The sequence below is a fragment of the Chrysochloris asiatica genome, unplaced genomic scaffold, assembly GCF_000296735.1.
Source record: "Chrysochloris asiatica unplaced genomic scaffold, ChrAsi1.0 scaffold00050, whole genome shotgun sequence".
Taxonomy (NCBI): domain Eukaryota; kingdom Metazoa; phylum Chordata; class Mammalia; order Afrosoricida; family Chrysochloridae; genus Chrysochloris; species Chrysochloris asiatica.
This window is the reverse complement of record NW_006408568.1, coordinates 3,520,654-3,535,715: the sequence shown is the minus strand read 5'-3', so window position 1 is coordinate 3,535,715 and position 15,062 is coordinate 3,520,654.

Here is a 15,062-nt window from a genome sequence, read left to right as displayed (position 1 = left end):
ATAGCTATGAGTTGGAACCAACTTGATGGCAGTAAATAACAAATAACAATATAGATAGAATGGTTTATCCAGGGCAGCCCTGTTGGCTATTGTACCTGTTGACCAGGCATAAATACTAATAGTGCCTTCTCTGACTCAAGAGTATCCCAGTTTGGATACTTAGATATATGGTCACTCTCTGTCTCAGCTTCTTAGAGCTTATACAGCTGATATATCACAAGTGCATGGCTTTGATGAACAGAGATTTGTCCTCTCACAATTTAGGAGGCTAGACATTTGAATTCAGACATCAGCTCTAGAGGAAGACTTTCCTTTTCTATCAGCTCTGGTCTCTTTTCAGTCTCTGTTCCTCAGTCCCTTGGAGATCTTCATGTGATGTGTGCTTTCCTGTCTGTGATGAATTTGCTCCTTTTATATCTTTAAGGAGATTGGTTTTGAGACCCGTGTTATGGTACATACTGATATGGTCCCATTGACATAACACAGACAATCCCATTTCCAAATGAAATTACACTCACAAGTATAGGGGTTTAGAGCTTACAGCACATAGTTTGGGGGACAGTTCAATCCATAACACTCTTCAGAGGAGACTCAGCTCCTGACTCTGCTCTAACTCTGCCATCAGATGAATCTCTGGCACTCAGCCTGCACACACGGCCTGACATCTGGGGTTATGCCAGAGTTGGCCCTACCATACTAATGAATATCTTTATCATTGCTTTTGTTCATTTATTAGCCCTGTGACCCTCAAGGTCAGCAGTTCAAACCCACTAGCTGCTCTTCAGAATCCCTATACAGGATAGCTATGAGTTGGAACCAAGTGATGGCAGTAAATAACAAACAACAATATAGATAAAACGGTTTGCCCTGTTCTCCTTTTCAGGCCTCAGACCCATGGGCCTGTGCTTCAAAAATATTCAGTAAGCAGATATACACCAAAAAATCAAGTAGCACAATGACTATCCTCTCGACTGCTAACAGAAAGGTTAATGGTTTGAACCCATGAGCCACTACATGAGAGAAAAGACCTAGTGAACTGTTCCCATAAAGATTATAGTCTAGGACACCTTATGGGGGGCATTGCTGCTCCATTATGTAGGATTTCTGTTAGTCAGAGTCAAGTCAAAGACATCTAACAACAACAGGAACATGAGCATAATGTGGAGTACCGAGCTGGTGCAAACAGTACGCTGGACTGCTAAACAAAAGGCTGGAGATTCAAGCCCACCCAAAAGCTCTTCACAAAGAAAGACCCCACAAAAATAAAAGTTATTGAAAACCTTACGGAGTCCAGTTCTACTTTGATGTACATGGGGTTACCATGAATAGGCAATGACGTGATAGCCACTGGTTTTTGGTTTGGCTTGGTCTACATTTATGAGGTTGACACAGTATGGATTAGTTCCAATTTATGGGTGCACAGTTTAGGAACATAAACACAAATATGTTCCATGTTCACATACAGCTAGGTTCTAGTTCCAATCCAGGTATTCTGATTCTAGGTTGAATGTGAAGTCCCATATACCCTTTACCTAATGGGAAGTTTAACTAGTCCACACTAGCAAAATTTTACAGGAGGAATAAAAATGAAACAAACAAAGCAAAAAGCATCTGTGCCATAGTAAATTTATAGATATCGTTATAGCTTTTGGGATCTTTTCTCTAAGTGATTCATCATTGTCACCAAAAAGGCTTGTTTTGAAGGAATAAATAATGTGCCTAAGTCATTTAGTCACATATGTTTCCAGCTCTGAAGTGGCCAGTCAGCTAAAGGTCCACAGAGTACTTGTCTAAAGGTGACAGATGCCATCTCTGCTGCTCGACTCTTAATGGGTTGGATATCAATATCAAATAGAGTTCTGGGGATGCAAGATACAGTACAAAATAAGTTAGTGGTTATTCAATGTTGCCTCCAAACCTACATTCTAACAAAACTAGATTCTTCAAATTCCAGGCACCTGAAATTCTTCAAATTTCAAATGTGAAATTCTTCAAATTTCTGGCAACATCCATAAGCCTGGTTTACAAGTGTGATCTTTGGAACTCTTAGGCTTTGCTCTCAGAGAACATTCCAGAATCTTCTACAAGATTTGGAAGCAAGCAGATGGGATAAATTGGAGAAATAAAGGACCATCTAGATTCTGGAGTTTACAGTTCACCAGAATTTTTTTTGAGGTCTGGTAGGAGTGGGTCAGGGCTTCTTGTAAGATAAGTACTGGACTGCTTACCGCAAGGTCTGTGGTTCAGAATCACCAGCCAATGCTTCAGAAACCCTATACAGGGTCACTTTGTGTCAAAAGTGACTCGATGGCACTTAACAACAGATGTGGGTCAAGGCTTAATTTATGAAAACAGAAAGTCTTTGGAACTGGTATGGACCTTAAATATCATCCAACAATTACCAAGCATAATATTATATCACTGATGATATGCAAGGAGATTTCAGGGGCTACATGAACTTCATGAATATATCCTAATAAATTAAATATGTCTTAGAAAGAAATATAACAACTACTACATCAGAATCATTAATCCACAAATGAAATTAAGAGAAGGCAAGTAGTAACAGAAAAAACAATTTAGTCGATATAAAGAAACATATCATTGGTATTAAAGTTGGTATATGGACAGTGAAAAAATGACAAGGTGATACAAAATGAATGAAGTCTGGAAAACTTTGAATTGGTTTCTTCCTCTTATTTTGCAGATGAAGAAATTGAGGTGCAAGTCCACCATTCCCTCTATAGATACCACCACATCCTTAAGAATATTTCCTCCTAAGTTCCATGGCTATAGAGTTGACACACTTGAACCCTAGGGTCACTCTTCCCTCCTCCCAAAGAAGACATGCATTTTCTGTCCTGGTGAGTATAAATTATTATTTTTTTCTTTTTCTTTTGTGTCTCTGAAACACAAAGACAGAGTTTGCGTGGAACCTCAGGACACTCAATCTTAGCCTGAATGTTTTAGAAAAAGCAAAGTAAATGATTTCAGCATACTCATTTATGGAGTCCTGGTGTGGCACTGTGGGATAATGCACTGGACTGCTAGGTCAGCTGTAACTGCAAGGTCAGCAGTTCAATTTCAACAGCCACTACTTGGAAACCCTATACAGGGTTGCTATGAATTGGAACCAACCTGACAGCACTTAACAACAATATTTAATGAAGAACAATGTGTGAAGGCAGAACGCATGAGCTGTTTTAAGAGTAGATCACCAGTGCTCAGCAGAGATTGGGGGTCAGGCTGCTTGTTGCCTGAGATCCCCTGTCTTAATCTCCATTACCATGGCCGGGGACAGGGACCTGGGTGAAAATCTCTGAAACATCCTCTAGAAGAAGGCGCTCAGTCAGCCACACTAGGGCTCACATTGTTTCCCTGAGGCTGAGACCTTCTCTCTCTGTTCTGAGAAGCATCATTTCCACCTACATGAAGCTATAAATATCAGGAAACAGAAGTACTGTGTGTGTTTCAGCTTTAAACTATTATCTTTCTGGGGCTTCTTTGGCCACTAAACACAAGACGTACATGGACTCCTTAGGCTGGTTGGTGTTTCCAGAGTCATACTGCCTGTCCTCTTGTCTCCAGATGCAAACGAAGTGTCTCTTAAAGACGTCTAGTTTTCATTTAGATATTTGGAAATGAGGTAGAACACTAACATTATAGAATCCAAGATGATGAAAGTCTCTGATGGAGGTAAATGAACTAGGAAAGTAACAGCATGATGTTATGGAAAGAATACTAAGACTTAATGGCAGAGCAAGGTTAAAAACAAAAATATGGAACAATATAAACCAAGTAAATAACAATGAAGAGAAATCTAAAGCAGTCATATTAACATCTGCCAAAAAAGACCTAAAGTTAGGTATTTTTTGAAATGAAAAATCATTCTTTAATTAATAAGGGAATAATTCATACGGAGTAATTCAAAGCTAAATTGTTTCTGATGATTCAAACTCAAACTACATATGTCAACTATTGTCAGAATTTTAGGGAGACATTGATAAATACAATTATAGTGGGAGATTCTATTACACCTTTCTAAAAATGAGTAGATCAAGTGGGCAAAACGTAATAAACAGATAGATTTGAACAACACAATTAACAATCTTTGTCCAATGTCTATATCTACAATATTACACCAAATACTTTAAGAATTCACAACCTTTTCAGTGACACATAGAACTTTTGCCAAGAGTATTATTACTGACAATTTTCTCTAAGTTGATTAATTTTTGTTTTATAATTTACTATTTTTCTTATTTTAAGTAATATCATCTATGATCCATTTGTTTTGCTGTATCAGTTATTATATTTCTTTCTAAGACTCAGTCCATTAACTACATAGTTGTTGTTGCTAGGTACCATCGACTCAGTACCGACTCATAAGAGACCGATGTAAAACAGAACAAAACACTGCCTGGTTGTGTTCCAATCTAACAATTGTTGCTGTGTTTGAGTCCATTGCTGATGCCACTGTGCCAATCCATTTTGGGGGATCTTCCTTTCTTTTGCTGATCCTCCACTTTATCAAACATGATGGCCTTATCCAGGGACTGGTCCTTCCTGATAATATGTCCAAAGTATGAGAGATGAAATCTGGCCATTCTGGCTTCTGTATTCTTTCATCATACTTATTCTATTTGTATGCTAAGCAAATAATCTGAGAAGTTGGATTATATGAAGAACATGGCATCAGGATTGGAGGAAGAGTCATTAACAACCTGCAATATGCAGATGATACTTGCTGGCTGTACTTCTTCCAACACAAATATGTTTGTTCTTCTGGCAGCCCATGTTACTTTAATATTCTCCTCCAACACCATAACCAAAATGCAACAATTCTTCTATGGTCTTTCTTATTCATTGTCCAATTTCCATATACATATGATGCTATGAAAAATACCATGACTTGGGTCAGGCGCGCCTTGTTCCTCAAACCAACATCTTTGCTCTTGAACACTTTAAAGAGGTCGTGTGTAGCAGATTTGCCTAATGCAATACTTTGATTTCTTGACTGCTGCTTCCATGAGTGTCAATGGTTACTCCAATCAAAACAAAGTCTTTGACAACTTTAATCGTATCTTCATTTGCCTTGGTATTATTTAATAGTATAATGGTGAGGATTTCTGTTTTCTTTACATTGAGAGGCAAGCCATGTGGAAGGCTGTGATCTTTGATCTTCATCAGTAAGTATTAAGTACTCTTAGCTTTCAGCAAGCAAGGTTGTATCATCAGCATATGGCAGGTTGTTAATGAGTCTTCCTCCAATCCTGATGCCATGCTCTTCTTCATATAATCCAGCTTCTCAGATTATTTGCTCAGCATACAAATATAATAAGTATGGTGAAAAAATAAAACCCTGGCACACACCTTCCTAATTTTAAACCATTCAGTGTCCCCTTGCTCTGATTGAACAACTGCCTCTTGATCTATGTACAGGTTCTTCATGAGCACAATTAAGTGTTCCAGACTACTCATTATCTGCAATGTTGTCCATAGTGTGTCATGATCCACACAATCTGCATAGTCAATAAAGCACAGGTAAACATTCTTTTGGTATTCTCTGCTTTCAGATCAAGATCCATCTGCGTCAGGAATGACATCTCTCATTCCAAATCCTTGTCTGACTCTGGCTTGAACCTCTGCCAATTACCTCTCAATGTACTATTGCAGCTATTTTTCAATTATCTTTAGCAAAATTTTACTTGCATGTGATTTTACCAAACATGATGGCCTTTTAATGATATTAATGATATTGGCCAATGATTTCCATATTCTGTTGGGTCATCTATCTTTGGAATAGGCACAAATGTGGATCTCTTCCACTTGTCTTCCAAATTTCTTGGCATAAATGAGTGAGTGCCTCCAGTGCTGCATCAATTTGTTGAAAGATTTCAATTTATATTCCATCAGTTCCCAGATTCTTGTTATTTGCCAATGCCTTCAATGCAGCTTGGACTTCTTATTTCAATACCATTGGCTCTAGATCATATGCTACCTCTGAAATGATTGAAAATTGACCTTTTTTTTTTTTTTTTAGTACTCTGTGTATTCCTTCCATCTTCTTTTGCTGCTTTTTGCATCTTTCAATATTTTGTCCATAGAATCCTTCAACATTACAAGTCAAGACTTGAATTTTTAATTTAGTTCTTTCAGCTTAAGAGTTGCTGAGCATGTTCTTCCCTTTTGGTTTTCTAACTTCAAGTCTTTGCACTTTTTGTTATAATATTTGATTTTTATCTTTTCTATTCAGCAATTTTATCTCCTCATTTTGTTCATTTGGTTTAGCGTCTCTACTCTGGAAAGCAAGTTTCAGAGTCTCTTCTGAGATGCATTTTGGTCATTTCCTTCTTTCTTTTCTCCTTAATGGCCTTTTGTTTTCTTCCTGTATGAGGTTCTTGATGTCATCCCACAACTCTTCTGGTCTTTGATATTTAGTTCCTAATATATCAAATCTGTTCTTGAGATGGTCTCTAAATTCAGGTGGGAAATATCTAAGATCATATTTTGACTTTTGTGGATTAATTTTAATTTTCTTCAGTTTCAGCCTCAACTTGTATATGAGCTATCAGTGGTCTGTTCCACAGTGCTATCTGACAGTGTCCCCCTGCTATTTGTACAGTTTCTAGTAACTAAATATTCAGAAGTAGTCTGACCTCTTTCTTCCTAGTCTGTTTTAATCTGGAAGTTCAGGTAAGACCCGGCCACCACAGGTGACATTGCTGGTATTTAAAATACCAGTGGCATAGCTCTCAGAATCAAAGCAGCATGCAAGCCCCCACAGTATGACAAATTAACAGACACATAGTGGAAGTACATGAACAAAATGCTGAAATTAATGAGAATTTAATAAGTTATTAAAGAGCATTGGGGTATTCCAAAGAAACTAGAAAAAGGACATGATAAAAGTAAGAGCAAATTTAATGAAAAAAAAAAGGTAATAGAAAGGAACAATTAAAAAAAAAATTTTTTTTTTAAGTAACAAAGTAGATAATCCTCAGAAAATGATGATGAAATAAAAGAGAATGTGTGAAGCCCAACAAAGGAGTACATGGAAAAGATGCAAATAACATGCACAAGAAATGGATGTCACAGCAGAACCAACTGAAATATAAAGGATGACAGAATACTATGAAAAATTGTATTCCAAGCATTTTTAAATCTAGAAGAGATGGACAAGTTTCTAGAAAAAAACACTACTACCTGAACTAATACAGAGTGAGGTAGAAAATTTGAACAGACTTACAACAGAAGAACAAATTGATTTGATTATTTAAAAGCTCCTAGCAAAGAAAAAAGAATCTGGGTCCAGATGGCTTTATTAGTGAATTCTACCAAACACTGAAAGACCTGACACCAATTCTACTCAAACTATTTCAGAACATAGAAAAAGATGGAAAACTCCCAGAAGCAAGCATAACACTGATACCTAAACCAGGTAAAGATATCACTAAAAAAAGACAATTATTAAAAAAAAAAAGGACCAACCAACATTCCTCATGAACATAGATGCTAAAATTCTCAATGAAACTCTAGCTAATATAATTCAGTAAAATATCAAACAACAACAACAACAGCAACAAAAACCCCACAAAATATCGTGACTGAGTGGGATTTGTACCAGAGATGCAAGGATGGTTCAATATTAGAAAAACAATCAATGTAATCCACCATATAAATAAAACAAGGGAAAAGAACCACATTATCTTAACAATTAATGCAGAAAAGGCATTTGAGAATCCACTATCCATTCCTGATAAAAGCACTCAAGAAAGTAAGAAATACTGCAACATATTTAAGGACATATATAAAAATCCAATAGCCAACATTATTCTCAGTGGAAAGAAGCTGAAAGCATTCTGTCTGTGAACAGAAGCCAGACAAGGATGACTTTAATTGTCATTCTTATTCAATATTGTATTGGAAGTCTTAGCCAGAGGTATAAGACAAGAAAAGGAAATTAAAGGCCTCCAAATTGGCAAAGAAGAAGTAAAACTCTATTTACAGATGGTAGGATCCAATATATAGAAAATCCCAAAAACTCAGCAAAAAAATTATTAGAGCTCATTGAAAGATTCAGCAAAGTGGCAGGGTACAAGATCAATACACAAAAATCTGTTGGATTCCTATATACTAATAAAGACTGATCTGAAAAAGAAATTAGGAAAAAAAATACCATTTACAATAACCACCCAAAAGATGAAATACTTAGGAATAAATCTAACCAGAAGAACAAAAGGCCTATACAAAGAAAATGACAAAACATAACGCAAGAAACCAAAAGATACTTACCAAATGGTAACCATGTTCATGGATAGAATTAACATTGTGAAAATGTCAATACTAACCAAGGCAATCTGTATATATATAACACACTCCCAATCCAGATTCCAGCATCCTTATTTAAAGAGGTGGGAAAAAACCGATCACTAACTTTATATGAGTCCTGGTGTAGTGCTGCAGGTTAGTGTGCTGTACTGCAAGGTTAGTTTGAACAGCAAGATTGGCAGTTCAAGCTCACCAGTGGCTCCTCAGAAACCCCATACAGGGTCACTATGAGTAGGAACTGACTCGGCAGCACTTTAACAAAACTTTATATGGAAAGGAATGAGACCTTGGATAGACAAAGCACTACTTAAGAAGAAGAACAAAGTTGGAGACCCCTCATTTCCTGGTCCCAAAATTTACTACACAGCCACAGTGGTCAAAATAGCCTGGTATTGGTACAATGAAAGATATGTAATCAATAAGACAGAATTGAGAACACAGAAGTAAATCCATTCAAAGGGCCAAAGCACATGAAATCAGGAAGAGATACTCTCTTCGACAAGTGGTGCTGGCAAAGCTGCAAAAAAATTCATTTGCAGAAGAATAAAACAAGACCCACAACTCACACTATATACAAAAACAAACTCAATGTGTATTAAAGACCTAAATGTAAAACCTTCAACTCTAAAGGTCATCAATATAAAAATAGAGACAAACTTAAGGACTCTAACATATGGCATAAAAACATTATCAAACATTACTAAAAGCACACAGAGTAGAGGACAAATAGGTGACTTGGACCTCCTAAAAATTAGACATATTGAAAGATTTTCCAAAAGACTAAAAATGGAGTCTATAGATAGGGAAATTTTTTTTTTTTTTTTTTTTTTTTTTTTAGGACATATTTTTTTTTTTTTTTTTTTTTTGCAATGACATATCAGGCAAGTGACTAATCGCTAAAACTTATAGAAAATTACAACACCTCTACACGAAAAAGACAACCCAATTAAAAAATGGGCACATGACATGAACAAACACTTCACCAAGGAAGACATGCAAGCATTCAACAAACATGAAGAAATGTTCATGATCATTAGCCATTGTTATTGCTGTTAAACGCTGTTGTGTCAGTTCCGACTCATAGTGACCTTGTATACAGTTTCCATGCAGCAGCTGGTGGGTTTGAACTTCTGACCTTGTGGGCACAGTTCAGTGCAGTGCTGATCTTACAGCACCACACCAGGAGACACAAATAAAACAACAATGAGATATCATCTCCCACCATCATTAACAGAAAAGTACAAAAAATCTGAAAACAATAAATGCTGGAGAGGGTGTGGAGAGACTGGGACCCCATTAAATTGCTGGTGGGACTGGAGAATAGTTCCATCACTGTGGAAAACTGTTTGGTGCTTTCAGACACAGGCTGAATGGGCATGGGAGGAAGTGTGGGATGTATATATATTTATATCCCACAAATATATGAGTTTGAAAGAGGATGTTTGTATTATACCTGGGTATTTATCTTTCCTGAAAACACAACTATGAATGTGGTGGAGAATACAGCAGGCAAAATGATGAAGGCTTCTTATATATTATCAAACATCTTAAGGCAATGAGTTGCTGGACGTAGGGGACTCAGGACCATAGTCTCAGAGGACACAATGGTCAATTAGCATAGCATAGCATAGTCCACAAAGACAATGTTGTACATCCTGCATGGGTGAATGGCATATGGGATCTTAAAACTCATGAGTGTCCGTCTAAGGTGGATCTATTGGTCTGTCCACATGCAGACGGAAGAAGAGTGATGAGAACTGGAGAAGCGTGGAATCAATTGGTCCAATGGACTAATGGAACATGTGAACATCAGAACTTGATGGTGCCTGGCTGTCACTACCAACTGCTCTGAAAGGTACATTAGAGGATACTGGATAGCGTGTGAAAAAATGTGGTGCAAAACTATTAAAAAAAAAAAAAAAAAGCCCGCAAAAAAGATGGTGGTTACTGATCAGAAAGAGACTGGAGGAACCTGAAAGTATGGCCCTTGAACCACCCTTCAGGCCTGGAAAGGAAGCCACTTCTCCTGACCCAAGTTTCAGCCAAGCAGTGGATAAGCATAAAGGGGGACAACCACAATAGTAGGGTCAATCATTCAAAATCAAAAGGGCAACATTTCCTAAAGAAAGGAATTGGAAGGTGGGTAGAATGGAAATAGGAACCACAGAGAGGAAGCCCGCCAGCTGTTGTTGTTGCACGGAGGGGATTACAGTCAGTGAGTTGAAACAAAGTGTATAATTTATTGAATGTAAAATGGATTATCTTGTCTGCATGCTCTCACTCATTTCACAATACAAAGTTTAAAAGAACAAAAGCAAAATAAACCCCGATGGTACTGAAGGAAGAAGTCCAAGGTGCACAGAAGGCATTGGACAAATATTGTATGAGATGACTATTGTAAAACCTGAAGAAAAGATTTTCATGCTAAAAGAAACATTCTTTGATAATGTCCAGGAATGAAGGGAACGGAGAGTAATTTACTGGCTAGAAGGCAGTAATTGTTAAGTGCCGTTGAATCAGTTCTGACTTATGGTGGCCTTGTAGAGGGTTTCTCAGTCTATAAATCTTTGTGTGAGCAGAAATTTCTATCTTTGTCCCATGAAGCAATTGGTGGGCTTGAACCATTGAACCTGTGGTTTGAAGTCCGGTGTTTGTCCTAAAGAGCCCCTGGACGAGAGGGTAGAGATTCGTTAACTTGGCTCTTGGGGAAGGCAATACGATAATAGCCTGGATGGCAGAAGAATGATGAAGATAGGTGAATACACAGGGAGGAATGCAAGTGTTCAAGGGGATAGGGATTTGTTGTTGTCATTAAATGCTTTCAAGTCGGTTCTGACTCACCTACTCTGTACAGTGTTTCCAAGGAGCAGCAGATGAGCTTGAACCTCTTACCTTGCTGTTCAAACCATCCTTGCAGTCCAGCGCATGAACCCGCAGCCCCACACCAGTATGTTATATACACAACTCTGCACCAACAGTGTTCTGTGGGTAGATACAAGGACACATCCACAGGCTGAACAGGTATGAGACAGAGAGTATGCCCACAAGTATATAAAGGGTTGACAGGATATATTTATACTTGGGCGTATTTGTACCTTTGCTGCAAGCACATCTATGAATGTGGTTGGTAGAGCTTTGCTGTTTTTAAGTGCCGTGAAGTCAGTTCTGACTCATGGTGACCCTGAATACGGTTTTCCAGGAACGACTGGTGGGTTTGAACTGCTGAGCCTGTGGTTAGCTTATTTACAGTGCCACACCAGGACTCCCCTATCTATAGTATTAAAAGGGTTCACATTTAAAAGGTGAATCTACCACAGGCATTTTGTAGCCAGAGGCCATGGTTAAGCTCTTTAGGACTAAGACAGACAGTGTGAAGTAGATACTAAGGCACAAAATTATGGAATTGAGGAAAGAGAGCTGAAAACTCTCATTGTGGGAACAACCACAACCAACAAACTTTATGTTCAAGTTTCATTTTCATATGATCAATTTTGTATTGAAAATAATAATTTTATAAGACCAGCTGCTCCTCAGAAACCCTATCCACGGTTGCTATGGGTCAGAACTGACTTGATGGCACTTAACAACAACAAGACTAACAAGTAAAGTGTTGTGGTAGTGTAGTGGTTACGAATCAGGCTACTAACCTCAGGGCCAGCAGTTTAAGCTATCAGCTATTCTGCGTGAAAAAGATGAGGCTTTCTGCTCTCATAAAGATTTACAGCCTTGGAAACCCGGTACAGGCGTCGGTCGCTATGACTTGGAACCGACTCCACGGCACATAACAACAACAACAAGACTAACAAGTAGAGAGGAAAGAATGATTTGGATACATGGCATTTAGATTCCTTTGTATATCTCCCTTGAAATGTCCTTTTCGTAATAAAATACAAGCTCAAGAAGATAAATGAGCTAGTGTCTAATGGGCAGTGCACCAAGTCTTTTAGAAGAAAAGAATAATAAAAAGAAAATGCAAAGTGTTGCAGTCCAAGGCATTCTGAAATGGTAGCACACTCTCTTGGCTCTCTGGGTTCCTGATGAGGTTTCTTCATTTGGAGGAACGTTCTCTTTTTTCTTACCAGGTGATTAATTTTCTTCATTATCTGCATTGTGTGGGTATCATGCTCTAGATAATGACTGTTAGATGCAACCTTAGAGTCTTAAAAGTGGAAGGAATATCCACCAATCATCTGATCCAGTGCCCTGGCAGGGTTTTCCACAGCACTGCTGGACCGAGGCTGCTCCATTATCTTTGCAAAAGTCATATGAAAAAGGAACACCTCTAACTGAACACATATTCCAAGTCTGAAAAACTTTCTGACACATTCTTCCACTGCCTAATGTAGTTTCTTCACATTGCAGTCCTATTGGTTCTAAAATGGAACGAAGGGAATGGAAACGCCATTAAGTCTTTCCATAGTGCACAAGCCTGATATCATTCAGAAGAATCGCTTTGAAGTTTCAGATGTTCAGAATATCCTGATTTTTTTCAAGAGAGAAAAGTGCTGTTGTTGTTAAGTGCCGTCGAGTAAGTTCCAACCCACAGCGACACTGTTTAGGGTTTCCAAGGAACAGCTGGTGAGCTTGAACCACCGACCTTGCAGTTCAAACAGCTTTGCAGTCTGGTGCATTAACCGACAGCACCACACCAGGACTCCTTACTAGACAGAAGAGTAGTCAACACTGAACGGATCACATCAGGAGAGAGTAGTGTGTGTATTTGAGTCTGTGTAAGACACTTTGAAATGGATATTCAAAATGGAAATGTCTAGAGGGGAGCAAACATATTTAACACAGATACTGATGGAAGTCATAAAATAAGATGGGTTGCTGGGAAATTCAACTAATTTGTCCCAGAGAAGAGGAGATTCAAAGGGATGTGAAGTTTACTATCAGTAAACTATCTTATCAAGATAGTTGGGCTAATTGTTGTTATGTGCTGTGGAGTCAGCTCCGACTCATAGCGACCCTGTACAGGGTTTCTGAGGCTGTAAATCTTTCTCCCACGAAACAGCTGGTAGTTTCGGCCTGCTGACTTGTGGTTCACAGCCCAATTCGTAACCACTATGCTACCAGAGCTCCTTAGTTGGGCTACTAGATGACTGGTAAGACGGACTTGTGGACAAGATGAACTAAAAAGGAAAGAGAAGGATCAGTGGATTCTATACACTTTCTGTACTCTGGGATGGGGTAATTATTGGAAATAAGGTAACTAAATATTTATTAAGTACTCATGGTAGGAGTTTTCATGAGGTGTTCTCATGGATTTCTTACAGCAACCTCTGAGTTGGGTATTTTGTAAATATGACAGGTTAAGTGCCAAAAACTAAACAGCAAGTAACTGGTGGTGCTGGGATTGAATCCCAAACTTGTTGCTTAGGTGCCATCAAGTCAATTCCAATTCATAGCGACACCCATGTGCAACAAAATGAAACACTGCTTGGCCCTGCACCATCGTCACAATTGTTGTTATGTTTGACCCATTGTTGCAGCTATGGTGCCAATCCGTCTCATTGAGAGTCTTCCTTTTTTTGTGGACCCTCTACTTTATCAAGCATGATGTTCTTCTCCAGGGACTGGTCCTCCTTTCTCCAGATTTGTTCATTCTTCTGGAAGCCCATGGTATATCTTCTTTACCAACACCATCGTTCAAAGGTATCGATTCTTCTCTTGTCTTCCTTATTCATTGTCCAACTTTCACATGCATTGAGGTGATTGAAAATACCCTGGCTTGGGTCAGACACAGTTTAGTCTTCAAGGTAATGTTTGCTTTATTTATTTATTTATTTTAGTGCATTCATAGAAGCTTTACCCATAATGCCTCCAAATGAAACTAATTCAAATATCCATCAACTGCCAAATGAATAAACAAGTTGTGATATAACTCTTAAATGGTATATTATTTAGCAGTATAGAAAAATGCATGTGTTAATAATACATCTAATAATACAGATGGAATCCCCGAAGCACTATGCTAAAGGAAAGACACCAGAAACATATAAATGATTGCATTTATATGAGTTTCTAGAAAAGACAAAGTAACAGTGATGGAAAGTCATCAGAGATGTTCAGGTGCTGGGAGCAGGGGGAGAGATTGACTCAAAAGGGGCTTCTGGGTTGATGGAAATGTACTATATCATGATTGTGATGGTGATTGTGTGACTATACACCAAACTTGTGAATAAACCATATCTTAATTATCCTAACTATAAAAAGAGATCGACTTTAGATTGTTGCTGTTTAGGACCGTGGAGTTGGTTCTGACTCATGGCGACCCTGTGTACAGTTTCCAAAGAGTGGATGGTGTTTTTGAACTGTCTAGCTTGCATTTCAAATGAATCTTGTGGTCTAGTGTTTATCCAACAGCACCACACCAGGCCTTTAGCTTGGTGTTGTTAGGTGCCTTCCAGTTGGTACCGACTCATAGCGACCCTATGCACAACAGAACAAAACACTGCCCTGTCCTATGCCAACCTCACAATTGTTGCCTCACTTGTGCCCATTGATGCTGCCATTTTGCCTATCCATCTTGCTGGAGGTCTTCCTCTTTTTCTCTGACCCTTCACCTTACCAAACTCGATATCCTTCTCCAGCGACTGGTCCCTCCTGACAATATGTCCAAAATATGAGAGACAAAGTTTGGCCATCCTGACCTCCCAGGAACACTCTGGCTGCACTTCTTCCAACACAGATCTGTGTGTTCTCTTGGCAGCCCATGTTACAATATTCTC